This window comes from Aotus nancymaae, unplaced genomic scaffold (genome assembly GCF_030222135.1).
Source record: "Aotus nancymaae isolate 86718 unplaced genomic scaffold, 86718_ANA_hifiasm-v0.15.2.pri h1tg000019l, whole genome shotgun sequence".
Taxonomy (NCBI): Eukaryota; Metazoa; Chordata; class Mammalia; order Primates; family Aotidae; genus Aotus; species Aotus nancymaae.
Window position 1 is genome coordinate 11,322,631 of NW_026988431.1, and position 18,832 is coordinate 11,341,462.

Sequence of the window (18,832 nt, forward strand, 5' to 3'; positions counted from 1 at the left end):
CATTGTACAAATGTACCTTTAGTATACTTTGAATTAATAGAATAAAACATAGCTTATTAATACTTTTGATTTCAACACTTCATGCTTTCACCTTCACATCGGTTACTTGGAATGCTGGGATTATTCGAAACCTATTTATCTGTAGGATTGGGATGGGGGTTGTTGTTGCATTGTGATTCTTTCAATCCCATTCTGTCTAGGACTTCTAGTTTTCTAGTAATTAATGGCTGTTTTTTATTAGTTGGAAGTTTCATGAATTTTTTTTTTCCACCTTTAAGAACATTGTAAATCACTTGTAGTATCTAAAAGTGTGTCAGACGTGAAGGTTGCCTTAATGGAAACAGGCTTGGCTTCTCTAACCTTCACAAGGAACAGCCTCGATGGGATTGTGAAAGTTTCATTTCCCATGTGCCAAAGAGAGGCGGAGTTCACAGCCAGTGATCAAAGGTGGTACATAATCCCTTTAGACTACAAAATTTATGTTGATTACCAGATAAGACCCTTTCCCTCAGGTAGTTTAGTATTTAAAGAGAAAGTTAATGCATGTAATTTGTAATCTGCATGAATTTAGTCTGGCTAAAAGAATTTCACATTGTTTGGAAGGGAGGTAAGTGTTTGAAAGAAAGGTGTGAAGTCACATTGGGACTTATTTCTAGAGGAGATAGAGTATGGATAGGCTGTGGAAGGGAAGAAAAAGATTGACATGCAGCAAGATTTCTCAATGAAGGACTTTATTTTTAAACATTTATTTAGAAAAATTTGAAAATAGTAAAAGAGTAATGAAATAAATTATTGTATCCTGTCACTTAGCTTCAGCAGTTTTCTGCATATGTTGAATTCAGTTGTCATGTTTCTTGAGACTTTTATCTGGCATAGCTCCTCAGCCATTCTTTGTCTTTTATGACATTGATAGTTCTAAAGAACATTCCTCAGTTTATGTTCGTTTCCTGAGGACAAGGTTTAGATTATGTTAACTGTGATTTTAAAGGAATGAAAAGGATGGAATTCTATGACAAACCGTAGGTTATAATGTAAATAATTCTGGACCAAGAATCAGGAGTCCCGAGTTCCGGCTCTTAGAAAGGAATTGCAGTTTGCAGTATTTAAAGAATGTAGACTTCGGGATAGTGACCCAGCTTTAAATCTCAGCTCTTTTGAGTAGCTGTTGTCAATAACTGTATAAATTTGAGCAAATGGATTAACATCTTAGGGCTATTTGTAAAATATGACTGGTAAATTCCTCCCTTCTCAAGTTGTTGGGAGTAAATGACAACATCAAGTACAAAGATGCTACGCTATGTGATAGTGATTAAAATACCATAAATTCGAGCTGGTCCGAGGTAGTGAGTTACCTCAATTGATTATGTAGTCAGCAACAGATCGAACTTGTTCTACTGTGTTCCCCCCTTTTCACTATTACACTTGACAAGTCTAAATATAGTAAATTTGAAAAAGAGGAAATTCAGTGAGATAAGGCTGCCAAAAGGAAGTGTGAATGGAAAAGATTGCACGTGACCTTTGATTTTAAGGATAGATTGACTTTGGATAAAATATCTAGGTGTGGAGAATCTTAAGTGTAAGGAGATGCGGTCAGATTAGTGTGGGAAATAATGTTAGAATGAGGAAGGTAGAAGAATCTTGGGAGTTTGAAGGTCTGAGTTGTAGTCCAGCCTTTGCCATTAGCTAGCTGTATGATTTGGGGTAAGTTATTTAACCTGCCTAGACCTTGTTTTCTAACACTGTAAAATGACTGGTTGTTATCAGCATTTTTCAGGGAAGAGAAACATCCTGGTAAGACAGAGTAGTAAGGGAAAGCTTTCATCAGGAAGAAGGTCATCAGGCTCTTGAAAGGTAGGCAGACTCTAGATAGAAGAGGGAAAGCCATTAGAACAGGAGTGCTGAATTAAAGAAGGTACAGCTGGAAGTAAACCTGTTGTATCACGGGAAGGAGTGCACGTTGGAAAGTAATGAGAAATGAAGGTTATCAATTCTGTACTCTAGAAATAGGCTCTTTATAGTTATGTATGCTGTTTAGAATGGATGCATTTGGAAAATGACCCTCTTATTTAAATAAAGGTTGGTGAGACACCTGCTGGAGTATAACCAGTTTGACCTTATGCAGTATTTTGGGATGAGTGAGTCCCCAAGGGCTTTCTGTTAGTGAGAGGAGGATATCCCAACTGTCTTCTGGCTGAAATTTGAAGTAACTAATACCAAGGCTTAGGGAAGGAAAGGGCAGTGGTTGCATTACAATAAAATGACTGTGTAGAAAATGGGTAAGGTTGAACTATAGACCACTAATTCAATACACAGGGCCAGTGATTGCTTGGAATGTTTCTTCGTGTCATGTGGTTGATTCTGGAGCTTCTGGAGACCTGGCCATACAAATATGGCAGATGATCACGGAGGAACGTTAAATGGTCACAGAAGTATGATGTAAAATGATCTGCAAAGTTGCTAATTGGTGCTATTGCCTAGACTGGGATCTGGACGAGCAGTGTATCACAATGTAGTGAATGGTCATTGTTTATTCCACAGATTTCAACAATTTCTGTCATGGGGCAGTTAAGAAAAAGTGTATGAATTAACCATTTTATGTAGGTTCTCTGCCTCAGGATTAAAAACCTTTCTCCTGACCGTTCATGTCTATTTACTTAATCTAAACAAGTCAAGGGAAGCCCTCATTACATAGGAATCCAGCCATTGATTGGAAAAATAAAGGAGATGGGACCATGCTTTTTGACAAGTTTTTGAAAAGCTTTCAGGATCGAATTAGGTAGGATGTAAATATTCTTCGCCTGTGGAACTGCTGTAGTTTCTTTACTTTTAAAACCTGATTATCAGCCAGGTGCAGTGTCTCACACCTGTAATCCTAGCACTTTGGGAGGCTGAGGTGGGTGGATCACCTGAGGTTAGGAGTTCGAGACCCAACCTGGACAACATGGTGAAACCCCATCTGCTGAAAATACAAAAATTAGCTGGGTGTGTGGCAGTTGCCTGTAATCTCAGCTGCTCGGGAGGCTGAGGCAGGAGAATCGCTTGAACCTGGGACGCAGAGGTTACAGTGAGCCGAGATCATGCCATTGCACTCCAGCCTGGGGTACAAGAGTGAAACTCCGTCTCAAATTTAAAAAAAAAAAAAAAAAAAACTGATTATTCAGATTTTTCTTAGTTTTTATGAACTTATGCTTTCTATAAGTTCCATTTTCTTGAGATATTATATGGAGTTGCTGTCTGGTTTGCAGGCCATGTGCCTGAATGGTTACAGTGCTAAATCATAAGTATCTCTTGATTTTCTAAAAGTTCAGTTTGTGAGAAATTGAGAAAATAAGACAGTCACTATATATTCATTTTGTTTGTACTCCATTAAAATGTAAACTTGAAGGTAGTTTCTTGACTGCTGTTCTTAGCATCTGAAATTATGCGTGATAAATAGTATACATTCAGTAGCTATTGAATGAAGAACTGTCATGTTTGACAGCATTACATGTAGGTAAGCCTAATAAAGAGGAGAATTCACAAATGGATTCTCTTTGAAGCCTTCCTAATGTCTTTTTATTTCCTGTCTCCTTCCACTATGGGCTTTGTTTTGGTCAGTGAAAGGGTGAGTATGAGAAGCTGCATTTTAATTTTTCAGGAATCTAGTCATGCCTTTGGATAAAAATACCATAGTCACATTTCTAGCTTGAGTGAGAAAAGGCCCTCATTAGGTCACTTGAGTCATTAGGCTCAATATTACTCCGTGACGAGGGTATGGAAGACTTAGAGTTAATGTTTATTCCCAGTGCCTGCCCTTAAATAGGCGCTTAAAGAGTGAATGAATGAATATTCAGGAACTACTCTGTGAGAGGGTATGGAAGACTTAGAGTTAATGTTTGTTCCCAGTGCCTGCCCTTAAATAGGCTCTTAAAGAGGGAATGAATGAATATTCAGGAACACTTGAGAGACCTAGAGAAGATCAGGTGATACTGAAATAACAAACTCTGGCATCTGGACCTTCTATATTGCAGGGAATAGAACTAGTTTCTTAGAATGTGGGCAGTAATTGCTTAGCTTTCTACTAATGTGTCCTGAGTTTCTGGCTTAGAAGAGTGGATAAAATGGTAAGTGAGGTAAAGAAAGTCACAGTTCATATATTACCTATTAAAGATTTATAAAAGGCCATTGGCCCTACCTGCCTGGTTTCTAATTTCTAGACTCCTGGTTTCTGATTTCTTACCATCTTGCGTGGTCTAAAAAATAGCAAATTGAGGGATCAGAATGTTCAGTGGTTATTTGTTGACATTCACCTTTTTCGTTCCTATTGAACCCATTCTGCTCTTTAATACTGCTGCTTTGCCCTTGGAAAGAAATAGCCAGTTTTATTTTATGTTTCTCCCAATCAGTGGCATAGAAGTAGAGTTTATTAAAGATCTAAGAAAGATTTGTTGAATTCTTTCAAATTAGATTAGTCACTGTACTAGTGGAATTTGAAGTTAGACTGAATCAAACTATTAACATCTTTATTACTGCACTAGAAAAGATGCATATTAATAGAATTTTTAGAGCACATTAGATTTCCCTGGGTAGCAAACAGTCTGGGAGACCTGAGAGCTTATGTTGCCTATAAGGAACTACCATGAATGGGAAACTGGTATTTTTTATGACTATTTTAAAATTATTTTGATGTCATATCTAAAAGGAAAATTTTAGACTATGCAGATATTCAGCAATCTGCATACTTCCAATACCAAAATAAAGGTACTATTTTAAAATACTGTATAATTATGGAGCAGGCTTAATGGAAGCCTTATTAAATTTACCCATTATTTGCTGTCGCTGAAAATATCCTTCTCAGGAATTCAGTATTGCTATTCTCGGCAGTAGTTTCATTGCTTTGCACCTACTATTTGGAAGACAGGGAACGGAAATAATAACACCAGACTGATGTTTGTTTAAAGAATGGACATTTGATTAATCCAATACCCACTATAGATGATGTTGTGATGTTAGTTAAACTGGGCATCATTTCTTTGAAGCCATAATCTTAACCCACTCCTGCAAATTCTTTTTTCTCCCCTCTCTTTTATATTCAATATTTAATCTAGATTTGCTACCCCATTTTCAGAATGCCAAGAACAGTGTGTTTAGAAGCAAGGTCATGTTGTTTTTATAAAACTGTGTAATGTTCATAAGTGCACAAAATAAAAGCATTCTAGATGTTCAGATTGGGTGCATCGATAGTTTATTTCAGCAAATCTGTAGTTCTGGTAAAGGACAGTTCAGTGTTTCCCATCACATACAAAATCTAGGAAAAATAGCAACAGCTACCATTTATTAAGTACTTCTTATATCCCAGGTATTATTATATGCTTGATATGCATTATCTTATTTAGCTGACCTAACTCCCCTCTCAGAGAAGATAACATTACAGTCTGTTTTACTGAAGTTTAGAGAGGTAAAATAACCAGCCTGTTGTTTCTCAGTGAGTGGTAGAGTAGCAGTATTATTGCAGTCTATTCTAGTTCTGTGAGTAGTTTTCTCCATCTTATTTCCTAGAATTTGATAAGTAATGGATGAAGCTGTGAAATGGAAGCCAGTGTAAATATTGTTGAATAAGCGAATGTACTAATATAATTGTAAAAAAAGGTAGACATTTTCTTTGTCATTGTGTGTGTTATAAGGTTTATAAGTGAAATGGCCTGACATCCAATGAATCCGATTATTAGGAAGGGAGAAGCAGGAAATAAAAATAGGAATATAATTGCTTTCTGTTGGGTTCCATGTCATAATAGTCACCAGCAAACCTAGATTTGAAAATGCGTAGACAGCTTCATTATAGTGACATTTCAGGGGCATCTGTATTCTTCAGATTTTATTCCTGCCACTGTTGGGATGCCAGTAGAGCAGATTTGTCTTTCCAGCATCTTGGGGTCAAGACTCGTAATGAAGAGAGGCCCTGCTTATTCTAAGCTGTCTAATTTCCTGAAGTTGTCTGCTCAGTTTTCCAGCATCTTTTTAGCTATTTATAGATCGGTGAAGGAAAAATAACTGGAAACCTTTCTCAGTCAACTTCAGGCTACTGTTGCTTCTTTCTCTTTTATGTACTCCTTTGCCTTCCCAGTTACTCTACTCAACCTGGAATAATCAACAGGATCAAAACACAGCCTTGTACGTGAAAAGAGCAAAACTTAGGATGCACTTTAAAAGCAAAAGTTATATTTTTAAAATTTTGCATTTGCATTTGTTACAGAGTACCATTGTATTAAAATGAGCTTAGAGTGTTTTACTAAGATGTGGTCATTATGAAAATGTGTTTAGGTAATACAGCATTTCAGAATGAAGTGTGGTTGTTAAATAATTGTTCATAGTTCTTGTTCTTTACCATTGGAACAAAAATTTTACTTCCAGTATTCTGAACTTCACAAGTGGTTTGCTGTAGGCAAACATTTATCTTAATTTTTCTTGATATAAAGTTGAATAAGGCATATTTCAGGATATATACCTTCTAGTTGTTGGGTACAATGAGTTCTAAATTTCTCTTCAAAGAATCAGTATGTTCAGTTCTTTGTCCTCCATTTTAAAGTTTAACTTCCAGGTAGTTTGAGTAAATAACCTTTTCCACCAGTTCTAATCAGTAGTTCACATCTGTTCCCCTGGTCACTTACTCTGTCCTCAGTCATCCCAGTCACCTGCTCTGACCTAAGTCACCTTTAGTTACCTGTTCAGTAACTGACTTTCCTGCCAAATTGCTCACCCTGCCACTCTTGACTCGTACTCCCTGCTCTCTTTAAAATAGCCAGTTGGGATTAGGTTAGACTGTGCTGTTCAACCCTAGCCAATAGGAGTATGACACAGCTGTAGGGGCTGCCTGCATCAGGGGTAAGAATTCCTTCCCGTCTCCTGTTCAGGTGCGTGCTCGCCATTGCTGCATTAAATTGCCTTGCTGGGAAAATTTATATTTGAGTGCTATTTCTTTGTGGCCCCCAATTTTTCCATATAACATAGTGAAGGGAGACAGGCATATAAAATGAATATTCATAATGGTTAGTAAAGTAGGATGTGAGTGATCTAAAATTCAGCCAGGGGATATAGCATTTCCAAAGTCTGCTAAGGTATGAGGAGTTGGGAAACTAAAAACATACACATGTCAAGTAGTACTCTAGAAATAGAAAGTCATGGTGCTTAGTGCTTAATTACAGGAAATGTATCTTAATTACAGGGCCATATCTCTAGTTTGGGTTGGGTGAAAATGGGGCCATACACCAAGGTAGGAAATATGAGAGGAGGAACAAGTTTGGGGTGGGAGATGAATCAAATTTATACATAGAAAGTTTGAAATGCATCATGTGACATAGGTTTGACGGGGAGAATGATGATGTTCAGTTGGTTACAAGTAACTAAAATACTATTTTAAACAAATTGTGAGACAGGAAGCTACTGTTTTTCAAAATTCCATTGTCCTTAGTGTGATGAATTCCATCATTTTTTGCCTTGGTTGAAAATGGCTACTGCCGCAGGAGTCATCATGTTTAAGCAGGAAGAAGTGCTGCATCTGTTCTTTATTTTCAGGAAAGCAAAAGCTTCCTCATCCTCCTCATCCCCTCCCTAGCTGACCTCTCCTGAGGTCTTACCAGCCAGAACTATTACATATGGCTGCCTCTGCCTGCAAGAAAGGTTGGGAAAGCAAGTGTTTATCTGGGCATGTTGCTGTTTTGAAGAAAATTAGAATCGTTAGCAAGGAGGCTGAAGGCATCTGAAGACTTATTTAAATGAATAGTTAATTAAGCAGTGCCTCAGCAAAGAAACCCATTATTACCTCTTGCTTCAAAACTAAAAAAATCAAAAGCTGAATCAAATGATGTTCAATTATAAATTTTGGGATGCATTAAAAACAATTTGGGCTTTCGACCTCAAAGTTGCAGGGGAAGAGAGGAATGAAGAGTATGGATAGTGTGATTGAAGGGGGACCAGTAGGCAGCGTAGAGAGATTTGGAAAGAATTGACCAAATTTTGTGGTTGTGACAGACAAAGGAGGCAGAGGAAAGAGGTCTGACTCTCAGGCTTTTGGATTGGGTAATGAATAGCAGTAAGCAGCACAATGTGAATGTAGTAATGACTAGTGCTTTTGTGCCTTTCAAGACTTTTTGGTAAACTTCCAAAAGGATGAAGACAATGCGTTTTAAAATTTCAGTCTCTCTTGTGAATACTGATTATGCAAATTAAGTAAATTTGACCTAACTCATTGGATAAAGTCCTTGATTTTTATATGTATCATCAGTTTTTTAACAGTTAAATCGACATAGTATTGCAAAAACTAGTTAGTTGTATGAAATGGTATAGGTAAAAAATGTTTGGAAGCTGGGTCTGGTAGATGGTTTAAAAGTATATTACTGGTTGATGGCCTTATACTGTCCTCTGGTAGGGGCCCAAGAGCCTTACTGTGTCGCCTCCATCCTGCCTGGGCGCTGTGGCAGTAAGACAGTATGGATGTAGACTGCCCCACTCCTCAGTACAGTGACACTTAAATTAAAAATTATCATCGTCATTATTTTTTTTCCCCTAAGATACAGGATCTTACTCTGTTCCCTAAGCTGGAGTGTAGAGGTGTTAATCATGGTTCACTGCAACTTCAAATGCCTGGGCTCAAGGGATCCTCCTGCCTCAGCCTCCCAAATCACTGGGATTACAGTTGTGAGCCACTGTGCCTTTAAATTTTTTATTTAAAAATTTTTATTGCTACTTTTTAAACCTTTTCAATTTAAAAAGAAGTCACAGCTAACACTATATTTTTATCGTGTACAACACTATCTTTTGAAATACATAATATTGGCTGGGTGTAGTGGCTCACTCCTCAGCATTTTAGGAGGCCAAGGGATGAGGATTTCTTGAACCTGGGAGTTCAAGACTACCCTGGACAACATTGTGAGGACCCATCTCTACAAAAAGTTAAAAATTAGCTAGGCTTGCTGGTACACACTTACAGTTTCAGCTACTTGAGAAGATGAGGCAAGATCTTTTGAACTTGGGTTTGGGGAGTTGGGGGGATCAGGGCTACAGTGAGCTATGATAATGCTACTGTACTCCAGCCTGGGCAACAAATCAAGACCCTGCCTCAAAAAAAAAAAATTTTATATATATACACATTCATGTATACATAGACACACATACACTATTATTATTTAAACCTTTTCATGTACATACATACATTTAAAAATGTATGTATATGAAAAGATTTAAAAAGTAGTAATACATATTTTTAAAAAAGTAGTGTATATTACTACTTTTTAAACCTTTGTGGCTGTATGTATACATACACATCCATATATATATATATATTTTTGAGACGGAGTTTCGCTCTTGTTACCCAGGCTGGAGTGCAATGGCGCGATCTCGGCTCACCGCAACCTCCGCCTCCTGGGTTCTGGCAATTCTCCTGCCTCAGCCTCCTGAGTAGCTGGGATTACAGGCACACGCCACCATGCCCAGCTAATTTTTTGTATTTTAAGTAGAGATGGGGTTTCACCATGTTGACCAGGATGGTCTCGATCTCTTGACCTCGTGATCCACCCGCCTCGGCCTCCCAAAGTGCTGGGATTACAGGTGTGAGCCACCGCGCCCGGCCACATCCATATATTTTTTGAGACGGAGTCTTGCTTTGTTGCAGGCTGGAATACGCATATATATACACTATATATATATATATATATATATATATATATATATATATGTATGTGTGTGTTTGTATGTATACATACACACATATGCCTGGCTTGTTCACTAAACCTGATGTCATATGGCAGGATTTTATTCTTTAATGGCTGAATATTATTTCATTTGTGTATGTGTCCTATATTTTCTTTTTTTGGGGGGGGCACGGTCTTAATCTGTTACCCAGGCTGGAGTACAGTGGCGTGATCTTGGGTCACTGCAGCCTCCACCTACTGGGCTCAAGTGATCCTGCTGCCTTAGCCTCCTGAGTAGCTGGGACTGGAGGCATGTGCTGTCACGCCTGGCTTTTTGTACAGATGTGTTTTCACTGTGTTGCCCAGGCTGGTCTCAAACTCCTGGGACTCAAGCCATCCACCTGCCTCGGCCTCTCAAAGTGCTGGGATGCTGGCATGAGTGACTGCACCAGGCCCCATTTATGTGTTGTTGGACACTTAGATGAATTCCGTATCTTGGCTATTGTGAATAGTGCTATGATGCAGCAGTGCAGACATCGCTTCAACGTCATAGTGATTTCACTCTCTTTGGATATTTACCTGGTAGTAGGATTGCTGGTAGTTATTTATGTTAATTTTTTTTTAGAAACCTTCATACTGTTTTCAGTAATGGCTGTATTGGTTAAATCCCCACCAGCGGTATGTAAGAATTCCGTTTTCTCCATGTTCTCACTGGCACTTGTCGTCTTTTGTCTCATTGATAATGTTTACACTGACATCGTGAGTGTAGTGATAGTTCACTGTGGTTTTGATTATGATGTCAGACATTCTTTCATATACCTGCTGATATTGCGTGTCTGTTGAGAAATGTCTGTTCAGGTCTTTTGCCATTTATTTTTGTTTAAATGTTTTCATTATTTCTAGAGATGGGGTCTCCGTGTGTTGCCCAGTCTAGTCTCAAACTCCTGGGCTCAAGCGATGCTCCAGCCTTCGCCCCCCAAAATGTTACATTTACAGGCATGAGCCACCTTTCCTGGCCGTTTTTGCCCATTTTAAATATTAGGTTATTTGATATTTTGTTACTGAATTGTCTGAGTTCTTTTGGATGTTATTTGTCAGATATATAATTTGCAAATACTTTCTCCTATCCTGTAGGCTATCTTTTTGCTCTGTTAATTGCCTTCTTTGCTGTGCAGAAGTTTTTTGGTTTTATGTAATCCCATTTGTCTAATTTTGCTTTTGTTGCTTGAGCTTTTTGAGGTCCTGTCCAAAAAATCCATACCCAGACTACTGTCATGAAGTGTTCCTTAGTAATTTCCTAGTTTTGAGTCTTATGTTTAAGTCTTGAATCCATTTTTTTTGTTCAGTTTTTGTCTTTGGTGAAAGATAAGGGTCTAATTTCATTCTTCTACATGTGAATATTCAGTTTCCCCAAAACCATTTATTGAAGAGTCTCTTCTTTCCCCACTGTGTGTTCTTGGCACCTTTGTGAAAAATTAGTTGGCTGTAAATATGTAGATTTACTTTTGGACTCTCTCTATTCTATTCCATTAGTGTTTTTTTGAGACAACGTCTTGCTTTGGTGCCCAGGCTGGAGTGCAGTAGCCCGGTCTCAGCTCACAGCAACCTCCGCCTCCCAGGTTCAAGCGATTCTCCTGCTTCAGCCTCCCGAGTAGCTGGGGCTGCAGGTGCATGCTACCATGCCTGACTAATTTTTGTAATTTTAGTAGAGACAGGGTTTCACCATGGTGGCCAGGCTGATCTTGAACTCCTGACCTCAGTTGATCTGCCCGCCTCAGCCTCTCAAAGTGCTGGGATTACAGGCGTGAGCCACTGCACCTATCGACTTGTATTTTAAAACAGGGACAATAATACCTACTATATAAAATTGTCATATTTAAATGATACTGAATGTACCAGCAATGTAGAGTTTAATACTCACTTTGTCACCTGTGGTAAGAACGTTTAACCACTTTCAGTCTCAATCTCTGTGCATAAAACAAAGGGGATTGAATGAGACAGCTTTTCTTTAACTGTCCTGTGATCAAAACAAGTTAGGCCAGGTGCAGTGGCTCATGCCTGTAAACCCAGCTCTTTGGGAGGCCTAGGTGGGTGGATCACCTGAGGTCAGGAGTTCAAGACCAGCCTGGCCAATGTGGCAAAAAATCCATCTCTACTTAAAGTACAAAAAATTAGCTGGGCATAGTGTCACATGCCTGCGATCCCAGCTACTTGGGAGGCTGAGGTGGGAGAATTGCTTGAACCCAGGAGATGGATGATTCAGTGAGCCAAGATCATGCCACTGCACTCCAGCATGAGTGAGACTCCCTCTCCAAAAAGAAAAAAAAAAGAAACTTTATTTTGATTTTGTATCTGTGTTGTTTTATTTCTCAGAAGGCAGGAGATAAGTTTCTTCTTTGGTTTCAGGGCCTAGTTCTTATTTTTTAAAAGGCTTCAAAGGATCTTAGCAGTCAATCCAGTAAACCCAGTCATTGATTGTTGGTGCTGAGTCTTAAGAGGCTTAAGTTGTAGGCCTAAGACCACTGGCACCTAGAGGCAGAGTTGGGATGAGGACCCAGGTGCGTTGTGTGAGTAAAAGGTTCCCTAAACCCTTTCTCTTTCTGTGGATAAATGACCTGGGTTTAATGTTTAGCTCTGACTCATTTGAAACCTGAAGTGGAATGTTGGCACCAAATAGGGTATGGTAAAGAGATCCCTGACATCTGGTTTGGGAGTAAATATTAATATATGGCAGGAAGGTGTACAAATTCTTAAAACCGAGCATGTCTTTGATGGTTTGGGTGCTCTGGGAGATATGTCCAGGAGATGTTTATAAGATAATAGTGGTCCTGGTGCGGTGGCTCACGCCCGTAATCCCAGCACTTAGGGAGGTCTACGTGGGTGGACCACTTGAAGTCGGGAGTTCAAGACCAGCCTGGCCAACATGGTGGAACTTGGGCTCAAGCGATCCTCCCACCTATTTTGTCTCTACTAAAAATGCAAAAATTAGCCAAGAATGGTGGCGTGCACCTGTAGTCCCAGCTGCGTGGGAGGCTGAGGCAGGTGAATCACTTGCATCCAGGAGGTAGAGGTTGCAGTGAGCTGAGATAGCACTCCTGTGCTCCAGTCTGGGCAACAGAGCAAGGCTCTGTCTCCAAAAAAAAAAAAAAAAAGATCGTGATTCTTCAGTGGAGCTCGGGTGTTTCTAAACCAGGGTAGCTTTTGCACGGTCTGTGAATTCTTTGCCTTTTGCATACCTGCCTGAGCAGTGACATGGTGGTGATGATAGTAGTAGGGAGAGGTGCAAAGACAATAGCTCCCGGATTGCATGTCTTCCTGCTGTGTGTCTGGTGTGATACTACCGTGCTAGCCTTTCCTGTCCTGTAGCTTTCTTAGTGAACACATGCCAGGTGTGGCCTGCTTATGTTTTGTGAATTTGTCTAGTTGAGTCTGAGTTGTTAGAGCAGTTCTTTTCAGCTGATTGATTTGCTTGACGTAACATCAAGGGGGTGAAAATCATACACAATACATTTTTATCCTCTTTGTGTGAAAGATATTTTTCTCTTCTGGACCCTATCTGGAAGGAAATATTCCTTAGACAACTTCTGGCTTCTTTTCTCTCATGAAGTTGAGGTAAGATTTTGTCCTCACACTTTACTGCTTCCCAAAATATCCCTCCCTGTTCTCATTAAGGTCTGACCACTCCTTCCTCTCATCTCATTTAATACTTATTCATATCTAGAATTGTAGGTACAATAGTAGGCACAAGTCGTAGACATACTCTCATTTATTCCTGTGCATTTACAATAGAAGGCATTGAAAAAATGCAGCCCAGTGTCTTTATAGTTCCAGCTTTATGCACTCACAAACATTTCTTCTTTGCCTCCTCTTTTTCTTCTGCTGAAGGATAGTGAAGACAATAGGGGGAAAAGAAAGAAAACCACAAACTAAACCAAGACCAGGGGTTCTTAAGCATTTTAAGAAGTTCTGGTTTGTGTTTTGTTATTTTTACCTAGTCAGGTATTTTAAAGTAGTAATTGTGGGTAGATAGCCCTGGATTCGTTGCAAGCATTTGCTGGATATTTACAAATTGAGTCTGTTGTCTAAACTGTAGAATGGCTTAAGTGATTAGACATTCTATTTCAGTGACATTTTTCTGTATCATGTGTCTTGGAAAAAGTTTGAAGTTCTTTGATGTTAATTTTGTAAGAATGTGTATATGAAAATATTTTGACCGAATAGACTCTCGGCAACAGTTCAGAATTTCATTGATTTGGCATATCTTCTCTGTAGCATTTGATAGCTTTTATGATGGCCTCCATACTATTATAATGGTAAAAATCTGTCCTTTATAATGCCTGATATGTCTCCTAGGAATTGTCACTTCACAACATATAGGAGACAACAGGCATGAATAGATATTTCAGAGAAAAAATTAGAATAATTACAGCATAAATGACGTATTTTGTGAATAAGGAAGTGTTCTAGGTATGGCTTCCAGTAGTAGTAAGCTGACAGCACCAAGATACAAGGCACATCTTCATACATCAGTGCCTGTACACAGAACATCGAGCACACTGTAGCTTCCTGAGTATCTTGCTCTCTCAGTTGAAATACAAACCAACTCTGGCTCTGACCATCCTACTTTAATATCAGCCGAGGGCTTCCTTCTTCCCTTTCTCTTACCCCAACTTCGGAGTCTCTTTACCCTGCTTGGACTTTTTCTTTTTTTGTAGCATTTATTATTGTAATGTTACACTTATTAATCAAAATTCTGCTGAAATTTGAACTGTGAGAGGGCAGGGATCTTTGTTGTGTTTCCTGATGTATTTTAGTAAGTTTTGTTCCCAGTGTTGGTGAACTAATAGTAACTTGATGTAAATGGTTAACTTTTAATGTTAACAATCTCTAGTAGAAAGGTTAATTACAGTTTGTTTTTTCTTCCTTCTACCTTTCTTTCTCCATCTCTTGTTTCCTCTTAGAGTTCTGTTGTCTAATGTAGGACAAATTTTGCAATCATCCCAAAATAAAAAACCCAAACAACCTATTTAGTGTTAGGGATAAACATAGACTTTAAATTACATTTCTTCCCATTCTGTTAAAGGAGAGTCTAGCTTTCTTCATAGTTTGTATTTTCTTGAGTAACTAATGCATTTCTAATGGAGAGAGCTCATTTAGTGTGTAGAATCTTTGTTGCTGATTGAATCTTTGGTTGTTTTGATATTCAACTGATACTCAATTAAAATCTGGGAAAAGGTATGAAATTGACAATTTAAATGTAATTTAAAATTATATTTATTAACTTGTTTTTAAATATTAATTACAAATATACAATTTATTAACTTGTTTTTAAATATTAATTACAAATATACAATTTACTTGTTTTTTCCTTTATTTACCTGTGAATTCGATTATGATTTAGAATTTATTAACTAATTATAAATTTATTTTATAATAAACTAGTTATTAATTTATTAATACTCTATATAGGTGAAGACACTGAGGACTTGCTTACGGTTTCATGGGTATGATTTAAAAGAGCTGAGTTTTTGATCAGAGAACGGAAAGCCCTTATTCTTTCCATTCTACCTTCACTGTCAAGTAAGTTTCTGAAGATGGCAGAGGAATGTTGAAGTTTAATACTCTTAATTTTCTTATTGAACTTCAGTATTCAAGCATAGGATACTATGTTTGAATTCCTTAGAAAATTTTCTTTTCATACAATGGTTATATGTTTTTACTGGGCAGTGTTTGAATAGTAAGTGTTTTTGCTTGGTCTGTTAATTTATGTGATTTAAAACAACTTTACCTCATTTATCCTAAAAGCTTCTTTGTTTTATCCTGGATCTGTAGAAATTTGGAGGCTATGAGAATTGCTTCAGGGTCAAGAAACTATGACCTGTGGACCATATCTGGTGTATTACCTCTTTTTTTTTTTTGAATAAAGTTTTATTGGAAAGAATGATGTATTATCTGTGGCTACTTTGCTCTGTAATAGCAGAGTAATGACAGAGACCAAATGGCCTGCAAAGTAAAAAAAATATGTATCCACTGGCCATGGTTTGCCAACTCCTAGACCATTGCATGCCAATGGCTGAGAAGAAAGGTGGAGTAGTTGTATTCAGATAATCTCAGTTGGTGTTTTATTATTATAACTTGGGTAGTAGGCAGAGAGAGGAGTAATTTTCTATATTGGGGTGTGTGTGTGTGTGTGTGTAAATAAAGGTGGTCTCCTTTCTTTCATAATCCCCATATGGTGCCTCTATGTGTGTGTGAACCAGAAGTGGTTCCTGAATGGGTCAGGCAGATAACACAGCTTGTGTTTGCTGGTTTAAATGTATCATTTTAAGTTTGATGAACAAGTTAAATTGAAAGCATTTTGGCAAACCAATATTGGAGGAGAACTTGGCATTCTCTAGAGTTAAGAATATTTCACTAAAAAACATACAACCTTGATTTCATAAAGGAATGTATTTCTGGCAGCGTTTTTGATTGGAATGTGCTAGTTAAATGAACAATTTGTTATAATTTACTGAAGGAAAAGCATTTGATGATATTGTCTAGATTATGCCAACTTTCAAAATGTGAAATCAGAACCAATTTTATATCCTTTTCTCATGTGAATCTGTAAGGAAATGCTTGTAGTAAGGGCGCACAAGAGTGACACTTTGAGTTCATCAGTAGTGGATAAATAGAAACATAACATTTCAGAATTCTGAACCTAACGTCTAGTTTAATGTAAGTGTATATTTTTTTCTTTGTGTCCAAAGCACTTCAGAATGACAGTTTTCAGTTTTATTTTTTTTAAAGAGGCCCATTGCATTCTATTACAAAGTAAAAATTGAAGATGTTTAGTTGTGAAGTGTTTGAAGAACTGCTTCACTGAGAGGGTGTTTATTGTTACTGTGAGGTTATGCTAGTCAGGATGACTACTACGTTTGGGCATACTCCAAATCTGTTGTAATTTAAAAGTTTTATAAGTGATAAGTTTCTTTTTAAGTAGTAATGCTGTTGTGTTAACTCACAAAAGACATAATGTAACTGGACTCAGCAGCCTTAGTGGCACACAGGACAGCAGAATCTGAATGGACAGTTTGTGTCCTGGGTACACAGTCAGGGGAGAAGTGGGCACTGAAATCCAGGCCAAGCTGTTTCCCTGTTATGGGATTGTCTTCCTAGAGGAAGGAACTCCTTTTATAACCATTTATTTGTATTATCGAGGATATATTACATCTAAGTCCTATGTTAGGGACTGAATAGCACTTTTTAAATGTTGTTATTCCACTCCCCTAACATATTTCACAGATGAAAAAGCCAAGGCACTGAGAGGGTTAAGGTAACTAGCTACTAAGATTCAGAGCCAGGGAGTCCAAACCCACCTGTGTGGCTCCAGATTCCAGGTTCTTAGCCCTCGATACTGTGCGGCTTCTCTTTTGTAATTTATTCTGCTAGAGTCTGAAAGGCCCACCTCCAAATGCCATCGACGTTTGAATTTGGGGATTAAGTTTCCAACACATGAAATGTGAGGGACACAATTAAAACAGCATGAATTCACTTGGGTTACATAGATTTGTAAATTTTACTATCCAGTTTTAACCAAGTCCCACCAAAACAGTCTGTCTCAAGACTTAATCTTGCAAGGAAATTGCATCTGAAACCAAGATAGGATTAAGAAACAAGAAAATGGCAGAGCCAATACTTAAACTAGGAGAATGAACTCTTCACTTACTATGATCTAATCATTTTATAAATGTTTGAAAAAATTAGCGATTATCAACAAAGATGTTTGAAATGTAGATTATTCACTATTGGTATTGATGAGCTTTGCTCTACGATTAACTTGTACCTTAAGGTATTAGTTAATGATGTAAAACTATCATTATTAAGACATTAAGAATCTAGAATGTTATGAACAAAAATATTATAGTACTGTAAATAAATATTTATCTGTCTTTTGCTTACGTTGGGTGTGTTTTTTGTTTGAGACAGAGTCTCACTCTGATGACACAGACTGGAATGCAGTGGCACCATCTCAGCTCACTGCAACCTCTGCCTCCTAGGCTCAAGTGACCTTCGTGCGCCAGCCTCGCAAGTAGCTGGGACCACAGAAGTGTGCCACCATACCTGGTTAATTTTTTGTATTTTTGGCAGAGACAGGGTTTCACCATGCTGCCCAGGCTGGTCTCGAACTCCTGAGCTCAGGCGGCACGCCTCGCCTTCCCAGAGTGCTGGAATTACAGGCATGAGTTACTGTGCCTGGCCACTTGTATGTGTTTTAAAATACGCATTATTTAGTAGTAGTATTTTATTTATTATTTATAAATACATTGAATGCATGTATGCCAAAAATTTTTCTGTGACAAAAGTGCTTTGTGATTTTTGGATAACAAGCAGCCCTGAACAACTTTAGCTCAAAAGTTGACAGAAACTTTATAGTGAAATGATTGACGTTCCTAACATGACCTTGAGTAAACAGAGCCTAGTGGTATGTAGTCATGGTGTCTAAAGAGCATTTCCTCAGTTTGTGCTAGGAAGGATCTACCAACTAGCTCCAAATGTCTCTAGGCAACATGCCCTGGGGGCTCACGCCCATGTCATGTTCTTTGAAGCACAAGAGATTGGTGGGATAGTGTATGTGGCATAATCACCATTTACTTAGTTATCTTTTTAGTGTTCACTTACTTCACCTAGTTGGTGCAGGAGCTAAACCTCCCATAGATCACATGGTAAACTCCTTTCTTTGGCATCAGCTTGATTTAACCCTTTACAGAATTGTACTCCACGGTGGAAACTGCACTGGTCAGTGTCCCAAGAGTCTCTTCTGATACAATATGTGAAGTATAACTTTTCTATTGACACAAAGGGTCTGTGGAATATATGGTACCCTGACTTAGTAATTCAGAAGACTGGATAAGCCCTATAAAATGTAAAGTCTAAAGAGATCCAAGTTAGTAAGTTTTGATTGAAATTCTTTCTAATCCAATGATATATTTCTCTTTATTATTGAACAGAATATAGAATGCAAGTTTATGTCATTCTTTGTGGCCCGTTATTGTAGATTATGAACATACTAATTGGACCCTAATCCAGTAGTATTTACCCGAGTTGAACTGAATGGTGGCGAGACCACTTGTGTGCAGATTAATCTCCTGGAGTCTCATTTTGTTCTCTGTGTCATCCTCTTATGA

General features: G+C 38.1%; 1 protein-coding gene across 6 annotated transcripts in view; it reads left to right on the forward strand.

Moving 5' to 3' along the window:
* The window catches only part of TBL1XR1 (TBL1X/Y related 1), a 182,951-nt gene that overhangs the window by 77,663 nt on the left and 86,456 nt on the right, over positions 1-18,832 (forward strand). The window contains exon 1 of one of the 6 annotated variants that reach the window (XM_012435551.3): positions 15,168-15,245. The exons of the other annotated variants lie outside the window; for them this stretch is intronic. The gene's annotated coding sequence lies outside the window, so the exon portion shown is untranslated. Of the gene's footprint in view, positions 1-15,167; positions 15,246-18,832 lie in introns of those variants that run through there. 6 annotated transcript variants of the gene reach the window in all.